Here is a 15,190-nt window from a genome sequence, read left to right on the forward strand (position 1 = left end):
TGGTTCACAAGGTTTATAGATATGTTTGTTTTGACAGCCTTTTTATCCCTCGTTTTTTTCCATGTTATGCAACTACAGACTCATTTTTGTATTCTGACAGTGATGTATTTACTCTTGTTTTTCTGTTGGAGTTTGAATAGCTAGAGGTGGCCTTCTTTTAGTTGTTTGTCCTCACTAAAGGACAATATCCACGTACATTATAGACATTTTTATAACACTTCATTGTCATTTTGTCTCATCATTGCCAGGTGTCCGATCCCACAACAGTGATTTCTTTGTATCTATAAAATGCAATGTATTGCATTGTGAGATTGTAAGCAGAAAGAAGCGTACACACCGTGGACACATTTTTTGTTCCACTTAAAATAAAAATATATCCAGCTACCCAACCTTTAAGCTAATTAAATTTCTTTAGCTTGGAAAGTTTTCCTTAACAAAAGGGCTTGATAATATTTTAGATATTTAACTGTCTATCATTAACATGTTATGTAATGCTACTGTATTGCCTGCTTTATTTGAACAAGGACAATGCATAAAGAAAATTAACCTTATTAGAAACGAGTAGAGATGTAGTGTACTGGGTTTTAGCAAATTGCTATTCCTGCCCTGAGCCCCGTGGTAGATATTACAAGAAGATTAGACAACTTGCAAGTGGTTGACCATTGTTTGTTGAATTGTTATTTCTGAGCGGAGTGTAACAAAGTTCCTTAGGGGAGGCAGAGCATTATGAATGATTTTAAAGATTAAGCAAACATTGAGTGCATGATATAAAATTTCAAAATTGTACAGATTATATGTAGCAAATATACTACACTAGTGATATTGACATGTTTTTGTATCATGCATTCCAAGAGCGTTTATTTAATGACTCGAGTGGTCATTAGACTTGTCATACAGTAAGGGTAAGAAAGACTCATTGCATTTAAATAAATGTGATCAACTACAAGTGAACATTTGCATGGTAAGATTTTATTGTGTTACCAAGCTTTTTAATATGCTGTTTGAGGTCAAGAGTTGGATCACGAGTGACACTCAAGTATTTAAACATGTTTTTATTCTTTGTTTCTAAGTTTGTATCTATTGGAGAAGTACAGAGTTACTATCTTTCCAACATTTAGAGTAAGACAAGAGTCATTTAGGAATTCCGCAACATTTTCCATTTCCTTTGATAATTTTGTGGTGACTTCTAATGTGTTTTCACATGGTTGTTTAGCACAGAGTTTCGTCTGCATACATTATATTTCAAGATCATTGCAAACAAATGGGAGATTATATTTAAGAGCAGTGGTTCTAAAATCAAGCCTTGTGGCACTCCCAAGTTTTTATGGGTTGTTTATCTGCGCACACTGTTGTCAGCCACTTAGGTATGATTTAATCCAGTTGTGTGCAGTTAGCAGTCAGCCAGTTTGTTGAGTAGTATTTAATGGTTTACTGCATCAAACACATGTATCAAGCAACATGTCAAGCACCCCTTCTTTATACTTTTGCTTAGACTTAAAGGAAGTCGCAGCATGCCGTGTCAGTTTTTCTGAGACCTAATTGCATAGAGTGTAAAAAGGAATCAAGGTGTAAAATCAGTTGTTCTGCTACCACCTTACCAATGACCATTGACATGGCATGGAGTACGTTGATGTCTCTAGAGTTGCTTGTATACATTATAGCCAGTCAAGGTACTTGGAAAAGTGGTCTCATTAATAGATATGTTTATTATTTGAGTTATAGGGGAGGTTATGCTTTCTTTATTTATTTATTTTTTAGAAAAGCATTACTGTATATGTTCGTTGCATTTCGGTTGAATATGGTTGAGTGGATTATGTTGACCTTTGTCTCATTTGCCTGTGTCGTAATTTAAGCAGATGTAGCCTAACATGGCTAAGTCTTAACTGAAAACAGAGAGTAGCAAAACAAATGTAGATTTGTATCTTAAAATTAGAATCAATTTCTTACAAATACTATGATGTGATCCCTTTTGGTAATACCTTGGCCTTCCATTGGAACAAACACTTTTTGCCTGCAAAAAAAGCAAACACCTTCTTGCTCAATCGCACCCCCTAGAGATTTCTCCTCCTTTCCCTCCCTCTATGTATAAACCAAGAGAGAATCTGGGTGAGGTGTCAGGCCAATGTACTGCCTGCAACAAAAAAGCCGCCCTGTCCACCCCAGACCCAGATGTTCCTTATTGATCCCCCTGTGGTTTTGGCTGAATGTAACTGGTCTATCTATCTATCTATCTATCTATCTATCTATCTATCTACATATCTCTCTCTCTCTCTATCTCTCTCTCTCTCTCTCTCTCTCTCTCTCTTTCTCTCTTACAGCATGTCTAGTCAAAGCTGGTCGAAGTGCTGTTTCCACTCTGAAGTTTATAATGCATCTTTCTCCCTCAATCCCTCCCTCATGTCCACAATGCTGTCTTGCTCAGCCCCTCTTGGCTGTTTCTGGTTACATTAATAATGTAGCATGCCTCACTGTATGATGTTGCATTGGGTTGCTGTGGCACCACAGAGAGGCTGTCTACCTTTCTGGGAGACGCTGCAACTGGTTGCCAAGGAGTTGGTTTCAGGGAGAAGGCAAGGAGGAGGAGGAGTGTAAAGTAGAGGTCTGGCAAAGAGAGAGAAAACGGCAAAGACAAAGAGAGTGAGAGGAAACAGACTGGGAGTGTGAGAGGGAAAAAGAGTAAAAGAGAGAAAGCATATCAGTTGGAAAAAAGGCAGACTGAGCAAGGCAAGCCAGTACTAGCTCATACTAAACCGTTGCTCATCACGATCTGCACATATCTAAATCTGAAATAAATTCTAAAACAAAACACACACAAAAAACAGACAAAGCAGGTGGGATACTTCTGAAGGCAGGTTTAGTGTAAGAAATACAACACAGGTATGCTGGTTGTCAAATGTTCTTTGGTGTAATGTGGTTGGTACTGTGGAGTTTTGTGGATTACACTGTTGTTAGAAATGTTTTTACTGAGCTTACTAGGTAGTATAAAATGGCCCTTGAATTCCCAAAAGAAATGACCAAGTTTATATTTTAACTTTCTTTGTAAATTATTATGTTTTCACGTAAGAAAAGAAATACCATAAATTATTTAGATGTGTAGTTTGTAGACTGCATTGTGGGTGGAACATGTCATTCACTGTGCATATTTATGGCATTACAAGCATAGACATGGTTCCTGAAGGAATTGATGGATTGAGCTGCTTGTCAATTTCTTACTTAAAGGTATTTCCCTATAACCACCAGGTTTAAGGCTGTGTACACACACATATTGTCATATACAGATCCACCATAACTGCTTGATATGTATGTGAAAGCTGACTCTACGCCTTCCAGCCCTAGCACAGTATTTTTGACGTGGTTAATCTGATTCTGTAGCAAGGGTAACGCAAGCAAGGGTTGTGTCAGAGATGTCTCTTTTTACCAGTGAGCTGCTCCTACATCAATGAGATTGTCTTTATCTGCCTGCTTGCAGCTTGGGCTCAGATTCTGCCCTCTATATACGGGCGCTGGGTCGTGGGAGGCATGTGGGCGAAGGTGCGTGGCATCCGGCCTAATGCACAGCCTGGAGAGAAATACTAACACTTCATATTCACTGTGACTTCAACACTGCCACAGTTGAGGCTCACACATTTGGATAGAGATTTTCAGTGAATGAGTCACAGGTTTGAAAGATATTTCATGGGACATGGTCTTCTAATTTAGTGGTGGTGTAAAATGAAAAGAGTCAAATGCAAACCGATTGCAGTCATCCATGTAGCATTGTCAGCCGCACAAGAGAATGGTGTGCTAGGTGTCATCAGTTTTAGTAGAAAAATACTGTTTATAAAAGTCTTGCCACAAACTGCCTCTCCTCAGACCCCAGGACTGCCTCATGTTTGACTCAGGATATTTCCCGCTGTATCACATTCCACTGTTGTTCCGTTATTCGTGACCGGTTCCCTGCCTCATCCTGCCGAAACGGTCCCATAAACTCACATCCAACCCTGAAGTCCTCCCTATGCAGGGGGCATTCCAGAAGTGTTACTTTTCTAAAGCCTTTCACCACATTCAAAGAAACACATACATACTGTACATGCAGACACACTGTGCTGTTACCCTTGCCCTAAAAATACAAGAAAAAAGCAAAAACTTGTGTTTTTAATATTGTAACAAAACCATACAACAGGAATCATGCACTATTTTAACTCAGATTTGTTTAATTGTATACACCTTTGGCTTTATTACAGTATATAAATCAGTACTACCCAATGTTGTATGTTTCTTGTTCAAGGACATTCTGTCAAATGGAGATCTACTATCAATGTGATCTTTTTAACCCCACAAACTATTGAAAAAAGGGCTATTCACATAATGTCATATGCTTGCTTCACTTCTCACTTGACTTCATAAATGATACATGTTTCCTCAACTCAGTTAATCTAAACTGTATGGAAATTTTATCGAGAACATTTGTGAGATTGTTTTTGACTTTTTTATCACTAAAGGTAAATAACAAGTCTTCACTTCATACTGCCTCGTGTCTGTTGGCTGTTTTACACTGTCAACTTCCCTATTGACAGTTCCCTATTAGCAGTACACGTTTGAGACATTGGTGTCTCTTATCAGTCTAGGCAGTGGAATGATATCACAACTTATTATGCTGTTTACATTAATTACTGTATACTCTAATTTGATGCAGGTGGTAATTTGATGTTTAGTAGTCAGTGACATTTTGTAATGAGTGTGCTTCAATTTTTATTTAAGGTACAACAAGCCTGGCAAATGCCTGGCACCCAAAAGTTTTAACTCATCCACCATCTTAACATTTTCTCCCCTACATCTGTAAAGGAGCAAGTGCACATATGGTGGTCAGTGTGTTCAGACAAACTCTTGTGGTGTTCCCAAGTGAACTCTGCACATCAATTATTCAGTTCGATCACCTAGCCTTCCTTCCTGCTGTAGAGGGACCTGCTTTGCTGTACAGGCAGGCGCAGACAGGGAGGATGGGGGCAGCCCTGTAGATAGCCTGACTGGAGTCGAAAGAGGGCTGGAACAGGAGCAGTCATTGAAGTTTCCCCAAGAGTATGGACATAGGAGAGGATAACAAGACCCTAGGGTGGCTGGTGTGGGCCCTCACTCTTCAAAAACCATAAATGTATTCCCCTTCATCCAGACATATCTACAGTCTGTGTCAGCAAAACAATACACACACACACCCAGCTTTGTTGGAACAGAGATTTTTCACTTTTTGTTTTACCCTATACTTTGTTCAGAACTTAAAATATAAGATAAGATAACAAAATATTTTACAAACTTGTTCTTAATTTTTTTTTACTACCAATCTGATGCAGTAACATTTTACTCTGGAACCATCTTACAATGCCAAACTTTTGCAAGGCAACCAAATAACCCCATTTTATCCAAAAACACATATCACAAACCTTCTTTTTGCTGACCTAAAGTGGTTTAGCTTCTCACCTTACTGCAGTGATGTAGAGGTGTACCCCAGTATGTGGCAGTACACTGGGATGGCAATCTTAGGTGATACTTAGTTTAAAGTGCCACAGAGTTAATTTCTGACCTAGTCTCGCTTTACCAGACCCTCCTTCAAAGCGTGCTGAAGGAGGGTCTGGCTACTTGACATAGCATTCGCGGATGGGAGGAAAACATGCTCTGGTTTAGTGGCATTTCTTTAAACCGATCGGAATTGTCATGGGCGGTGCTACACTCTGCACAGAGCCTCTGCAATATAGTTGTGCAAGAGAAAACTCAGATTGGACAGATAGTCTAGCTAGCTGTCTCAATTTACCATGCAGAGATCTGAGCAGTAGTCAACAATAGTCCTCATTTATCCACCAAATTCCAACACAATAAAAGCGGAAGGAAATTGAAAATATGTGCATCCGGTGGAATTTCCTGCGGCACCAGAGCAATCCCGGAAGTCTAACGTCAAAGACTACTTCTGACCTAACCCAACCGCACCAATCATTAAAGGTGCAACAGATTTCAAACTTTTAATGAGGGCAATGAAACACTGCTTTTCAGTCTGGTGTGTAGTTCAAGATTTTGGGATACATGTTTATTTGCTTTCTTGATACCATGTCCGCATGGTAATTATGTAGGCTTACTGAAGTCCGCAGCCAGTTAGCTTAGCTTAGCATTGAGACTATAAAGGGAAAACAACTTGTGCTGAACTATTTTTGGTTGGAATTAGTTGCCAAGCAACCAGCAGAACCTTCAGAAGGCTACTGGTCCTGGCTAACAAACCAAGGTACTATTTTTTGTTTTTGCTTTGTTTTTTAACTTTGGATATTGCCCGGCTAGCTGTGTCCCCCTGTTTCCAGTCTGTATGTTAAGCTAAGCTAAACAGCTGCTAGCTCTAGCTGTATATTTGATGTACAGACATGAGAGAGGCATCTGTCTTCTCATCTAACGGTTGGCAAGAACACAAATATTTCCCAAAATGTAGCATTAATAAGTTACTCTTTCATGTTGTAAAATAACACAATAAATGTCATATTTTACTTGCAAAGCTACTTCCTGGCTTATCTTTGACCCTATTGTACTTTCAAGAAGCATAAAACAGTTTCACAATGCAGAGCATTTACGCTCATTTTCGTTTATTTAGGTAAACTGGAGACTTGTTTTAAATCTGCCTGGTTTTCAGAAAACTTGTGTTACCTGAGCAATGCCAAGCCAGTGGTGTCACCACATCCCTATGTCCATGCAATCAAATGCGGTGTGTAAAATTTGGTCCAAAACAGCTTCAAATTAAAATTCACACATATTCACACACCAATGTTGCATCATCGGGAGTAACTCAAGGTTCAGTTTTTGCTCAAGGACACTTCGGCATGGGACTGCAGGGCCAGGGTTCGAACCACAGACCTTCAGATTGTTAGATGACCGCTGTACCACTGGAACCACATCAGAAATAATTGAAATAATGAGCATAGTTAAAACGGACAGAGGAAAGCAGGCACAGGTCTTGTTTTCATTTTAAGCCCATCACCAAAGTAATTTTAGCTACAACACCACAGAACAAAGCAACCAAAAATTGTAATGTGAAATGTGTCCAGCAGTTGACTTGGCGATCCAACACCTTTGTGTATTGTGCAGATGTACAGAGAAGCATTTAAAAGAGCCATAACTAACTGAATGACTCCTGAGGGAGGCTGTTCTGACTGACGTATGTGTCTTTGGGGTCTAACTGCACAGGACTGTTGTTCTCCCTTGTATGCCTGCCTGGCCTGTTGGGCCCAATACCACGGCTTTCCAGAAAGACCCCCAAGCGATGCTGCATTCAGCCAGGCTGAGCAGTAAGCTGAAATTAAAGCTGTTTCACTGTGGTTAAATAGTTGGACAGTGAGAGCATGGGGTGGCCCCAAGTCAAGGCTAAGGCTGTCTGGGCTAGTGAGTGGAAATCTGAAAAAAGGCTAGGGTTTGGGGAGGAGAAAGGGAAACATGCAAAAAAAAGGATTAGGGTACCTGGTTAGAAGGATTTTTCGGATTCTGATGAGAAGGAAAAGATAAGAAATGTATGTAGATGTTTTCTGTAGTACTTCAGATCTACTGTACTGTCACTGCTCGTTCGCCTGCTTGGATAGCAGCACACTGGGAAGGAATGCATTACATAAGATATTTGCTCAACAGGACATACATAGTGTTAGCATGTCCAGTGGTCATCTAAATGGAAACAGGAGAGGCTGAAAGAAATTTGATAGTGTTTTACAAAAAAAGTATATACATATTAATACATATATATATATATATGTTATCCAGATGCCATGTAAAAATACATCAGCATCTATCATCTAACAATTTTAATAATTGCTTTCAGTTTTTCCAATTGTTCTATAATTAGTTGGTAGTAATACAGCTGGAAAAGCTGATCATGTGGTTTTCTGAGGGTTAGTTGCCTGTGGCTGGACTTCAGCCACAAAGTTGGAAGTGTTTATTGAATTATATAACTGCTTGGCATAAATCTGGGCTAAGGAGCAAGGGGTGGATCTCCAAGGTCCCCCCTCCCATTGCTTGCTGGGTTTGACCCTAAGTCCGGCCCACATTCTTCACCCTCTGTTCACTGCGTTTTGAGGGGATCTGTGTATTTTTCACAGGCCATTCTCTTAAGGGGGCTCAATACAAAACATTATCAAACTGCACAACGTTCACAGATGATTTAATCCCTGGGCCCTAAAGCATACACCGAAAGAATCACGCATGATTGTGATCACAACATTGTACTTGCTGTTATTTTATTTTTTTATGCATGTTGGATACTGTACAAGAGAAACGTTTTCTTAATGTTTCAGGCCACAGTGAATTGGCCACACATAATGACTGGAATGGAAAAGAGTGTACTCCTAAGCCAAGTTCCTTTAAATCCACAGGGGTTCATGCAATGTATGGATCAGTCTTCCAGGAGGAAAGCGAGCCAAGACATCTGTGTGACTAGCAGGGACTGATCCCTTCTACAAGAACACTGTGAAGAAGAGAACCAGGATTATCTGGTCACATTGCATATCCCAGGCATGTATACTCTTCACAATAGTACATACCCTGCCTCGCTGATATCCATTAAGTGCTCTGTGTCAAATTTATAATGCAATTTAAATAATGCATCCCAATCGGCATTACTGTTAGATACACACACATATTTGTGAGGTGGAACTCTTCTGTGGACAAGCATTTATAATCTTATCTGAAATTGTGCAGTAAGGGAAACTTTCAGTGAGAATGTATCTTTCCCTCCAATAATCCACACTGTGTGGAGGTTTTCATTATCCACTATCCACTGTGTTCCTGTTCAGTGGGGTCTCTGTGCCCAGTTGAGAATCCAACTAGCCTGAGGGTAAAAGGATGGTAACGGGGATGACGGGAAAACAGGGTTAAAATATTTCATTGCATTATGTTTTACACTTGCAATAATGCAGTAAAAGTGAAGATTATTTCATCACCGCATGATTGCGATATCCAACATGCTTGTAATTTGACTTTGTAGTGTGAGTAAATCAGCGATTTAGGCAATTGTGAATGGCTATTGGGAGAAACAGTGAATTCATGCCTGAAACTATGACATAAAGCAGTACTGTGCTAGTGATTTACTAGCACAGCTAGCTTTACTGAGATTTGTCAGTGGACATAGAGGTTCCTTTTGATATTGTTGCATTCAGAATATCTACAGTATATTGTGCAAGTACATGTGATGCGTACATGACAAGAGTCTGTGTTTGTACATGCAGGAGCGTACAGGAATGGAGCTTGTGTTCTCACATATGTGACCTCCTGTGTCCTAGAATGTTGCCTCCACCCAACCACACCCCCGTTACACACACATACACACACACACACACACACACACACCGCACAGACAAACACACACACGTATTCCACCCTAGACAGGCCAGGTTGCCAGAGCTACACAAACTCCCACCCATTAGCGGCAGGATTCCAGGATAACCATGGCAACCAGTCTCTCACCCCCGGGGAGACGAGCAGTAGAACTGAAAGGCTCCATTCAATTTCCACATCCCAGTACAGCACTCACAAAAGAACACACATGCACACTTTTTCACACACTAACACACACTCACTGACAAGCACAAACACACACTGACTGACAAGCACACACATACACACACACACACACTCTCACACACACAGACATGGACACGTCCAACGCAACCCACTTGCTCTAACAGCCTCGCAGTCACTCCAGCCTTCCCTGCCTGCCTCCACTGGGGTGAGTGGGAGCTTGTTAGAGAGACCGCACACTACATCCTCTCACCCACGGTTCTGGACTGCACATACACAGCGCACCAGTGAAGCATTAATTACACCTCACTCATTGTGATTAGACACACTATTAGAGGAAGCCGACAGACTCTTTATTTCATACATAAAGATTACGTTTTTCTGTCTCTGTCACATGGCAGACACAGGGAGGTGAGATTGGTATCATGTAGAGTAATTTTCTTTGACGCTTTTTTTTTTTACATTATCTCTTCTGTGCACAGACATTAAAACACAGGTTTGAGAGAAATTATATACATAGAGCAAAATTGGTATGTGATAGGTGCGGTTACAGTATCAATTCAGTGGCTAATAAGGATGTATTTATGATTGCTGGTGAAACCTCCACCATCCCACTTGAGTGAGGGCAGTATGCTTCCCAAGTCTCCGGTGTCTCAAACAGCCAAATGTACTCGCTGGGTATAACCAAGAGAAGAAAGAAAATGTCAATGACGCACAGTGGGAAATCAACTTCTAAGTACCACAGATAGTATCACAGGAAATGAGGTAGAGAGGCATTGGGGTGGAAGAGAATTGGTAGGAAGGGGTTATTATAAAAGGAGCACATTATGAGATCCTGAGAGCGAAAAATGAAGGAAGGCAATGAGGAGGTACGGGCAGAAAGAGACTGTCATAGAAATGTAATTGATGGACAAACAGAGTTCAGAAGCGCAGGGTGTTTATTTTTTCCTGTTCACATTAGAGCCTACACAAACCATTAGATGTGTGTGCAGCTTGAATCAATTTGAAAAAGATCTATTCAAGAAGATCTTGAATGGCAAGCATACAGCACTCAGCCTCTTATCAGCACAATACTTGTTTTCTGTTATCTTGATGGCAGATAGTGAGGAGGTGAAGATGTACGAGGGTGCACAGCCGTGTCTTGTTAAGATGGATGGACAGGTGGGAAGACTGGCAAAGTATAGGTCAGCAAATATGATAAAAGGATGTAATGCTGTTTTGGAAACAATGCAGGGAGGGAGGAAGTGAGATCTGGAACAAGGGAGGGAGGAAGGGAGCGTGAAGTTAGGCTGGCACTAATGACGGGTACGCCCAGGGCCACACAAGTACAGCTGTCTACCCTCCCAACTTCAGCCATGTCAGAACAACACAATAAAACCCAGTGTGTTAGTCTGTGCTTACAAGAACAGCTGGGTGGCTTGGTGAAAAGGAAAAAAAGTGAGAGAGGAGAATTGTGAATCACCAAATCCTATCATCTCGGCCTTGAGCTGGTAGAGTTCCTTGAACAAAACCCAGTGATGCTCAGGGAGGCTGGTTTAGAAATGAGCCAGTGGTGGGGGACACTTAAACCCCTGGCAGCCTCTGCTTGGACAAATCATTTTGCTTTCACAAAGTTTCAAGAGGCTGACGTCAGAATGTGTCCAGAGTGCACTGAGTCACACACATGCAGGCCCACCACCTTGTCTATGCGTTGGTGCCCTTAGTGCCCTTGTGAAAAGGATGTGCGTACAAACATTGCATGATGTCAAAAGTACTTCACCAACCTCACCTCACATCAAAGAGAGTCCCTTACCACTGATATCATTCACCCATGTCCTACAGGGCTTAACCCTGAACACACAAACAGATAAAGTCAGCTCAAAAGACTTGATCTTTACATATATCATTTGCACTTTTATTGGACAGACCTACAGTACATGTAGGAGGATATCTGCCTGTCTGACTCATTCCATTTCTGTCTGACCACCTCCTCCTTCCAGCAATCTCTTTGTCTCTCGCTGTCTCTTTCTCCTCCTCTCTCGCCTGTGTTTGTCTTACAGTTTTTTTTTTTGATTGCTTAAACACTATTTTGAAAGCAGGGACCGGTTTTTCAAAACACTATACACACTTGAGACAACCACACACCCAGAATCAGCAGAACACCTCAGACCCTTTGCAAAATGAGACACTCTTGCAAAAACTATACACTAATTTATAAAAAAATAAAATAAACATATGTTGACTTAATTCAGTTTAAACCAGTTGAACACTGCTGTTGCTAACCTAAAACACTTTTAGCAATTCTATTTCTCAGTAATTAGAGTACTGTAAATGAAGTACACAGAGAAAGTGCAAATACACAATAAGTTTACCAAACACTACACAAGACCAATACTGCAGACTGAGGAAAATAGAATTTATTTCTCTTCATATACCCAAATCAGTCAACATGTCAACATGGAGAATCACAACAAAACATGCCCCAGTTGTCACACACCTACTACAGTAGTGTGCATAACTATGTTAACTCAGCAAACATAAAATACTGTATCCAGTATAGGTTACCATTACAGACAACAACAAAAAAGTACAGAAAATACTAGGCAATATCCCTTTTTTAAGCAGGATCTGGCCAGAGAATTTCATCAACATCACAGCAACTATCCTCATTGGCAAGACAACGTGGGAAGAACCGTCTTGAATGTTGAATCCATCCTTGCACAGCTACAAGTCAACCTGTTCACAGGTGTCCTCCATGGCTTGAATGAGGGGTACCTCTTCCTCTACCACCTTCTCCTCTGTGGATTCCCCCTTTCACCATCCCTCTTCTTCTGACTCCTTTCATTTTGGTTGAAGGCAGGTGAACTTACCTGCTCCACCTGAAAGTGTGTCTACAATTAAGCAATCATGTGTTTACACACCTGATGGCTGGGTTACACAGATTGTCTTTGGAATTGCAAGAAATTGACATTGTGATATACTTCTGTGTCTAATGAATACAAATGTGTTTAGTGTTTTGCAGATCACTGTGATTTTTAAATTTCAAAAAGTGTGAAGTTGACATTGTGCTTATAGTGGTGCACATCTGGGCCAATGTTTTGCTCCTTGAGTGTAAGGTTTGATAGTTGTGTGATACTTTTAATTTCAGTGTGTAATCATTGCTGAGGTGATGTGGGCCAGGTAGAGCCAGTGGATGATGTGATTAGAAGCGTCTCAGGCGCAAAGTATGTACTCTGATCATTCCAGTCACCTGGGGATTTGTTGAGGATCTCCAGGTGGAAAATGGCCTCAATAAGATCTTCTAGTTACTTACGGTGTTTAAGCCTCACCTCTTTTTTGGCCTTTATTTTTTTTTAAAGTGTCAGCAACAATGCTGCCCAAGATGTCTGTGAGCACGGTCATTGAGCATAGAGACCAGAGGGAATAGAGGGTTAGGTTAGAACGTCTTTGGCAATTTAAAATGTCTGTGTGTGTAGTATATACATATATATCTGTAATCTCCATTTGTGCGTGTGTGTGTGTGTGTGTGTAATGATGCTGAGTGTGTTTTTCAGGCCTCCAGAGGCTACGCAGATGAATGAAGCATTGGATCAGGTAAGCCGGGCGATACTCCCAAGCATGCGCTGCAGCTGGTCCCGAGGGATTTTAAGTAGTGTGTCTGCCAGACTGTTGGGGGGCAGGGTGGGGGGAGTAGCTCTTATCAGAAAAAAAAGATGAAGATGGTTTAGACATGACAGGCGTGTCATTAATCACAAAATTCTCCAGGCAGTGTTCTGCTCACAATGGAGAGAACCAAAGGAATGGACTTGAGTAGTCATTGGAATACGGGGTGTGTGTGTGTGTGTGTGTGTGTGTGTGTGTGTGTGTGTGTGTGTGTGTGTGTTTTGTTCTGTGTTACTTCTGTGGCTTAATTATTGCCAAATTCTCTATTCCTTCTTCCTTTCTTTGCTATGGTCATTTACCATGAGCCCCTCTGGCAGCTATATCCATGACAGGTACAGCGAGAGAAAAGACTCTGTAGGAAGCAAATCTGTCACCGTGCTAACTAAAACATGTCAGTGCGGTGGTGGTAGTGCTGTGTGTCTGTGTGCCCCCTTGTGCGTTCCTGTGCAGTGTGGATAGCTGATTGGAACCCAAGGCTGCTGCAGTGGAGAATGTATTTCATAGCTTTTGAGAAGGAAGAGACAAGGAAGGAGCTTTGAAAGACCTGGAGCAGCCGGTGTATCTGCAAAGTAGGGGGATAGGGGGAAAGATAGGGAGAGAAATCAAGGCATAGCTAAACTATGAAATGCAGTCAAATGTGTCTGTGAGTGTGTGTGTGTGTGTGTGTGTGTGTGTGTGTGTGTGTGTGTGTGTGTGTGTGTGTGTGTGTGTGTGTGTGTGTGTGTGTGTGTTGTGTGTGTGTGTGTGTTCCTGGCCTCCGGGGAGCCAACTCCTCTCTCTGGACTAGACAGAGCCCACCTGAGTCTCTTTCCCACCCCTCCAGCTGTTTCCTTCTCGACATCTAACCCCCAACCCCCATCACTCTTATCTCCATCCTCCAAAGTCAGTAACTCCCCATCTCTGCAGCCAAGCCTGCTGCTTAAATGAGCTCATTCACTGTACAGTGCTGATGTATTTCTACAGTCACATAATGTTTTTGTATTATAACCACATTATTGCTTTGAATTGTATTGTGGATAACTGTGCTGCAAGGGAAAAGATCAGCTATTCCATGACCTGGAATGCTTTACAGTGACAGCTGTAGCCCAGTGTTTTCTACTGAAACAACTCTAGCTTTTAGACTGCGCCACAAGAAGAGCAGTATGAATTCCCATATAAGGCAGGAGGACCCTTTCTAACTCCTTCTCCCTCCTCATTCTCCTCCTCCACGCTCCCTCTTCTACCCCTTCACTTTCAGCAACCAGCTCACACTGTCAGCTCACTCTTCCCTTTCTGCAAAGGCCAGGTCTAATGCCCTTACAACACACACACAAATTATATATATATATATATATATATATACACACACACACACATATAGTAGTCCTTTTGGTGCCTTTTTCCTGTTTTGTCTGGTAAATTTAGATAACTGTACAGACATCTAAAAGCGAAAGAGGGGGCACCTGTAACGCTTAAAGGTGTAACATTACGAGTGGCCGCTGTTCTGACTCGGGTGCCCGGGGAACCCACCAACAATTACATTAGCATTAGCATCATTTCAACAAGTTAATAAAGCACTGAAACGATTTTGGAAAGATTATTTTTTAGGTACAATAGAATCTTTGGTGTTAAGATCGATCAACATTGAAATCAATCACTATTAATAAATAAGGTATCTGTTGTATTACAGTGTTGCAAAGTGGGAAGTAATCGATGACAAAACGATGCCATGTGGCAGCAAAAAATTATTACGTTTACTTAGGACCCCCCTCCCCCTCCCCCCCAAAAAAAGAATCAAGGTTTTTATTGAATCGTGGATCAAAAATCGTGAACCAAACCGAACAAACATCGTTACAGCCCTATCTATATATATATATATAATATATATATATATATATATATATATATATATATATATATATATATATGTCATTTGTGTTTTCAGTCTGTCATACCTGTCTGGACATCTGCATGCTACATTTTCATCTGTAAGCTCCACAATACAGTTAATATTATACCAAATCTTCAGATCAAGCCTCACAATACCAATGGGAGGTAG

Source organism: Etheostoma spectabile, chromosome 11 (assembly GCF_008692095.1).
Source record: "Etheostoma spectabile isolate EspeVRDwgs_2016 chromosome 11, UIUC_Espe_1.0, whole genome shotgun sequence".
Lineage (NCBI taxonomy): Eukaryota > Metazoa > Chordata > Actinopteri > Perciformes > Percidae > Etheostoma > Etheostoma spectabile.